Raw genomic sequence first — 6,944 nt, forward strand, 5'->3', positions numbered from 1 at the left:
GCAGCACTAAAATAGCTTTGTAGCATTGCACAAGTAGGACAGAGGCCAAGGGACCCTGCGGCTGAGAGGCCAAGGACCACAAAGAGATGTTCCTGCAGACACAGCTAAGAAAAGGTTACTCTGATCGGAAGAGCTGTGTTTTATGCATTTCTGATTTGGAATTTTAACTTGTTAACTTCCCTAATAAATCCTATAATTGTGGGCGTGGCCTATGAGTTCTGTATGGCCATTGTAATAAACGATGGCACTCAGGTGAGAAGTAGAGAATGTTGTGTGGTGGTGCTATTAGAAGTGGCAAAGAAAGAGAAAGGTGGAGGCATGGTTTTTTCCCCCTGAACATTTTATTGGGTGCACTTACAGATCTTATAACAATCCATACATCAATTATATCAAGCACATTTGTACATCTATTGCCATCATCATTTTCTTTCTACTTGAGCCCTTGGTATTAGCTCCTCTTTTTTTCCCTCCCTCCTTGTAGACCCCTGATAAATTATAAATTATTATTATTTTCACCTCTTACACTGTCCTCTGTCTCCCTTTGCCCATGTTTCTGTTGTTCGTTCCCCTGGGTGTGTGTGTGTGTGTGATTGTGTGTGGGGAGTTGTTCATATGTCGGTCATTGGGCAGAATTATTTCTATTCCAGAAATTGTGTCCTGTGCACTTTCTATGCTGGAGACTATGGGGCATCTCATTTCCTTGGAAGATTGAACTCAAGATCCTGCCACTCCACCTCCAAGCCTACCTGCTTCCTCCTCTTCTTCCCACCTGTGCTTGTGGAGAACATGGGGCCTCTGGTAGGCATTTCCTCTACCCCTGTCCTCTTTGCCCTCCTACATTGTAGAAACTCAAAGCAAGTCTCCCTTCCTGTTCAGATCCAGCCTCCTCAAGAAAGATGCTGCAGGTGTGAAATAAGGCCGGGCCACTGGGTTGCGCATCCTTTTGGATTGCCTGCAATCTCTGTAGTATTCACCCAGATCTTGGTAGCCTTATAGCACAGCCACCAAGGGTTTAGGAATGAATGCAAGGTGGACACATGTTTGACCCCAGCTGCAAAGAGATCAGCTTTAGGCTAATGGGGAACTTGAAACTCCTCTTCCTTGTGAAGTCATAGGAGGTCAAAGGTTGACACCTTGCTCTTGTAGCATCTTAAGCAATGAAGTAAGTATTTGTACACTATTTTGACCAAGGGATAGGGTTCCAGAAAAAAATGTTGGTGCCATTAATTAAAACCTCACTCACGGACTTTCCTATAAATTGTGCATGAATGTCTTTACTATAAAACGTCTTTGAAGTTTATTTTTCCTATTTAAGATAAATATACAATCAAACAAAGATTAAAAATAGGTATTTTATGGACTTTATCTTTTAATAAATCAAACAAACTTCCTCTTTCTAGGCATGAATTCACAGCCACATTAAACGTAACAGAGAAGCCATGGTGGTGTAGTGGTTACACATTGGGCTGATAACATAAAGGTTAGCAGTTCAAAATCCCCAACTGCTCAGGGAAAGAAGACTCAATACATTCATTTATTAACTGAGTGAATTTTTAAATGTGCTTAAAGTATATGGCATAGAGTAAGCTACATGAGAGGATGATGTAGGAGTGATCTTTTAAAACAAAAATGGTCTTGTTTAAATGGTAATTGAAGAGGAGGGTGTAATTAAGTGCTGCTGGAAGAGGAGGGAAATGTTTAAAATCATGGTTTAGAAGAGAACAGAGAGGAAATGGCACTCAGAAAACATGGGTCCTTGTGACATGAAGTCCCAGAGAAAACAGACAATGGAAGAGTCTCCATCGCATGAGGACAGACTTGCCTTTGGATAAAGGAGGGCACTTCTTTTGTTTGGAGAGAAGTGTCCTTCTTCTATTCCAAGATGAGTTAACTAGAAGAAGTCTGTAGATACATGTGTATTTATATCATACATTGGTTTAAGGATGGAGGGTAGAGAGGGTAAAGAGCAGAGTTGGCTAATAAATAGCCAATTTGGCCTTTAAAATATTTCTCTAAAACACATGGTGAATCTGAGATTTCATTCCTAATATGCTCCCTTAGTAAATCTTGGAAGCTGCTACTAAAACACACACACACACACACACACACACACACCCCACACCCCCCCCCCAAATCTCCCATACTCTTAAGAGGCAAGTTTTCTAGTGGGATAAAATAGAAAATCATTCTCTGAAATAGATGAAAGGATAATAGAGCTAATTGTTCCTTGAGGAACTCAAATCTGATTTAACTATACCAACTCAGTTGATCTGGAATTCATTTTTCCCATGCAGTGATGATGTGTCCCACACAAAACAGTAACAAGAACTTGATGACACATTGTGTATCTCAAATAGATCATGCTCAAGCAACTCCATATTTTTCCTATTGTCACCCAACAAGACACAATTCACTATTAATATTAGAGAATATGTTTTCATCTTTAATATGTTTGAAATGTTTTGCAAACTAAATTTTTCATCATAGTGATCTTTCCCTGCTCATCATTGAAATTTATTTAATGATAGAAATTAAAATTCAGATCACTAAAATCCAAGAATAGACCTTGCTAGTATTTCCTAGCATAGTCGTTCAATTAAAAAAATAGTGTTTATTAAGGTAACGGACCAAGCTTCAAGAATATTCCTCATTTCTCTCTGAAAGAAGCTACTTACAGATGCCACCTATGGAGTCACGAGTACTTCAGAGATACGACTGTGCAGCTGGGAGCTCACAGAGCCCTCCCCACCTAGAAAATAGGTACCAAAATAAAAAAAAAAGGCCTTCAGACAAAAGGCCAGAAGGAAAGTTAAAGAAGTATCTAAAAACAGTTTAACCCCAGAAACAGAGAGAACCCCAAGAGCAAATCTATCCAAAAGAAATGTCTAAAACTGTCTTGCATTGAATTTTGTAGGTTTGTTTCAAGGATGCGAAGCAGGATTCCATATGTGATAGTTAAAGATTCTGTGTCAACATGGCTTGGCCAGGATTTCGAATGGTTCAGCAATGAAGACATGGTTATACCCTCTGATGAGCCCTGATTGTGTAATCGTCTTGTGTTGGGCTGTTGGACGCAAGGCCAGCAGTTTGAAACCACTGCAACTCAATGTAAGGAAAACAAAGTCCCATGATAGCAAAATAGACATCAGGTAATGCAATGAAAGAAAGTTGTAAAGGATTTATTTTTATTTGGATCCATAATCAGTGCTCAGGGAAGTAACAGCCAGGAAATCAAACGACTGTGCATCTGTGGGAAGATAAAATGAGGAAGCTCAATATCAGCAGCTAAAACCAGACCAAGGCTGACTGTGAAAAAACGGATCACACGTAATTTCAGGACAAAGCTGAAGAAAATTCAAACAAGTCCATGAGAGTCAAATTAGGTCATTGAGTCTATCCCACCTGATTGTTGAGAACATCTCAATCATCTTGATGCAAATGAGGGGGCTCAGAGTGGGGATCTAAAACCAATCTTTAGACAATTTGACATCCCCTCACAAAAGGGTCACAAGGAAGGGACAAGCCAGCTGACTAAATGACAAACCAGCATTCTTCCAGTTCTTTAATGCTTCCTCCCTCTCCACTATCATGACTAGTTCCCACTTGCAAATCCAGTTAGACTGGAGCATGTCCACTGGTACAGATAGGAGTTCTGGACACACCAAATGCAAGACAGATAAACCCCCCCAGGAACAATAATGGGAGTTGCTATGCCATGAGGGTAGGGGGGAAATGGGGACAGAAGGGGGAGACAGTGGGAACCAATTGTAATGATCAATGTTTACCACACACAGCCCTGAGGTTGTTAGTCTATTGTGCCAGTCGACCCGATAAACACAGTGAGATCAATTGAAGGGCGGAGAGATAAATGGCTCGGTGAGCCTCACTTATCTTGTCTCTCGCTCTTTGATCATTGGACCAGTGTGCAGCTGCCTTGCTTGTTCTGTGCCTCAATTTACAGGCTATACTACTGTGGGACATCTAGCTGGTGGACTATGTCGCTGTAAGTTGAGGTCCCTTTAAGACCACACGACTGGAATGTGGGGACTGGCGGTTGGTGACCTGGCTGACAGTTGGTGACCTGCCTTGCTGTTTGCTGCCTATGGCATGTTTATATAGCCTAGCTCTCTCTACAGAGGATGAACTGGCGGCCCTCAAGACTTAAAGGATTGTCAGTGTCTCACAACTCTCTCATGGGAGTGAGTTGCACTGAGCCATTTGTACTGCTTTATAATTTAACTGTTCACTTTTTGTATTACATATCTATCTATCTCTATATGATCTAACAGTTCATTTCTTGTGTTAGATATCTGTCTTTATAAATAAATAAATATATATAATTACTAGCAATCTGGTTTTTTCTCTCTAGAGAACCCTGTCTAACACAGATATGAAGAACAGAAACATGGATGAAGTGAGACAGCAGATGGTGTAAAATATGAAAATAACAATAATTTATAATTTATCAAGCGCTCACAAGGGTGCGAGGGTGGGAGAGGGAGGGTAAAAAGAAGAAGTGATACCAAAGCTCCAGTAGAAAGTCAGTACTTTTACAATGATGATGGAAACATGTGCACAAATGTGCTTGCTACAATTGATGTATAGATTGCTATAAGAGTTGTAATAGCCCCTAATAAAATTATATCTATAGATATAGATTTGATGTTGATGAACAGATTGTACTGTGTGGATGCATTGAACACTAATGACAGAAGACTTGATGAGCTGTGGGAAGACATCAAGAACATCATTCATGAAGAAAGCTAAAGGTCGTTAAAAAGCCATGAAAGAAGAAAATCCAAAGTGGATGTCAGAAGAAAATGAAATTTGCTCTTAATCATAGAGTAAGTAAAGCAAATGGTAGAAAGGATGAAGTCAAGGAGCTGGATAGAAAATTTCAAAGGGCTGCTTGAGAAGAAAAAATCATGTTATAATGAAATGTCTAAAAACCTGGGATAGACAACCAAGAAGGAAGAATAGCCTCAGCATATCTGAAACAGAATTCAAGAAAAAATTCAAGCCTTTTGTGAAAGATTCTATAGTCAAAATACTGACTGATGCAGGAAGCATCAAGAGAAGGTGAAAAGAACACACAGAGTCAGTGTACCCAAAAGAACTGTACCCCAAAGCTGACAGCTCACCATTTCAGGTGGCGCATATGAGCAAGAACCAGTGGTGCTGAAGGAAGGAATTGAAAGCGCACTGAATGCATTAGCCAAACACAAGGCTCCAGGAATTCCAATGGAAAGGTTTCCGCAAGCTGAAGAAGCACTGAATCACTCATCTGTGCCAGGAAATTTGGAAAATTGGCCAACTGACTGGAATGTGCCCATTCCAAAGAAAGGTGACCCAGCAGAATGCTCAAATTATAGAACGATATTAATGATATTACTTCAAAATAAAAGTTTGCTTAAGATCATCCAACAGTAGTTGAAATAGTGCATTGACAGGAAACTGCCAGAAGTTCAGGCCACAATATAATGGGTTTGGAACAAAGAATATCATTGCTGATGTCAGATGGATCTTGTCTTAAACAGAGAATGCCAGAAATATGTTTACTTCTGCTTCATTGACTCTTCAAAGGCATTCAACTGTGTGGATCATAATAAACTGCGGATAATGTTGAGAAGACAGAGCATTTCTGAATGCTTCATTGTGCACATTCTGTATGCTGAGCAAATCACCAGAGAAACTGGATTCTATGAAGAAGAAGGTGGCATTAGGATTGGGGTAAGGCTTATTAACAGCCCATGATATGCAGATGACACAACCTTGCTTGCTGAAAGTGAGGAGGACTTGGAGCACTTGCTGGTGAATATCAAGGCTGTAGCCTTCAGTGTCAATAACAACTTAATGTAAGGAAGACCTAAATCTTCACAACAGAACCAATAAGAAACATCACGATAAATGGAGAAGAGTTTGAAGTTATCAAGAATTTCATCTTGCTTGGTTCCACAGTCATGGAAGCAGCAGTCAAGAGATCAAAATACATATTGCATTAGGCAAAGGTGCTGCGCAAGACCCACATAGACTACTGAAGAGCAAGAGTGTACTTTGAGGACTACGTTGTATCTGACCCAAGCCATGGTCCTCTCCATTGCCTCCTATGCATGTGAACGTTGAACATTGAATAAGGAAGACCATAGAAGAAGCTATGCATTTGTATTGTGGTGCTGGAGAAGGATATTGGAAGAACCATGGACTTCTAAAAAGACAAACATATTTGTGTTGGAAGAAGACCAGAGTGCTCCTTAGAATCCAGGATGGAAAGACTCAGTCTTACATAAGTTGACACACATTATCAGGAGCTATCAGTGCCCGGAGAAGGACATCATGTTAAAGTAGAGGGACAATGAAAAGGAGGAAGGCCCTCAACAAGGTGGATTGACCCTGGCTTTATCAATGGTCTGAGGCATAGGAACAATTTTGAGGATGACACAGGACTGGGCAGTGTCACCTTCTGTTGTGCGTAGGGTCACGAAGTCAGGGTCACGATGTCAGGAGCACCTGTCAACAGCAATAACAAATAAATATATGATCTGAGGTGGCTTTGAAATCTCAGAGAGAAATTCATTATCTTTTCATTCCATTTTCCCACAAACTTTTTGAAGTCTCTCTATTATATACATATTTATAATTGTGTTATTTGATTTCCAAGGTTAGTTTGAGGATTAAATAAAATATTTATAGAAAGACGAGTGTGAAAAGAGACCCAAGAGTCTTATTGAAGATCAAAAACCAAGTGACTGCAAAGCAGGCTTTGAATTCAGACATGTCAGCCTCTAAATTCTATAATCTAAATGCCATGCTATATTCAACATAAAGCCTATATTTAAATTATGTTCTCTAAACTTCCCATTTTGTTTAATTTGTTCCTTGGCATGCAATACAGTTCTTGCTCATCCATGGAACTCCTATTTACATCTAGAGACAATGTGCCTAAG

The 6,944-nt window shown here is 39.9% G+C and overlaps 1 pseudogene; it reads right to left on the minus strand.

Annotated features, from left to right (window-relative positions):
* Window positions 1-894: 894 nt before the first annotated feature.
* LOC142452166 (small nucleolar RNA SNORA14) lies at window positions 895-1,024 on the minus strand (annotated as a pseudogene).
* Window positions 1,025-6,944: the final 5,920 nt, after the last annotated feature.

The sequence above is a fragment of the Tenrec ecaudatus genome, chromosome 6 (genome assembly GCF_050624435.1).
Source record: "Tenrec ecaudatus isolate mTenEca1 chromosome 6, mTenEca1.hap1, whole genome shotgun sequence".
Taxonomy (NCBI): domain Eukaryota; kingdom Metazoa; phylum Chordata; class Mammalia; order Afrosoricida; family Tenrecidae; genus Tenrec; species Tenrec ecaudatus.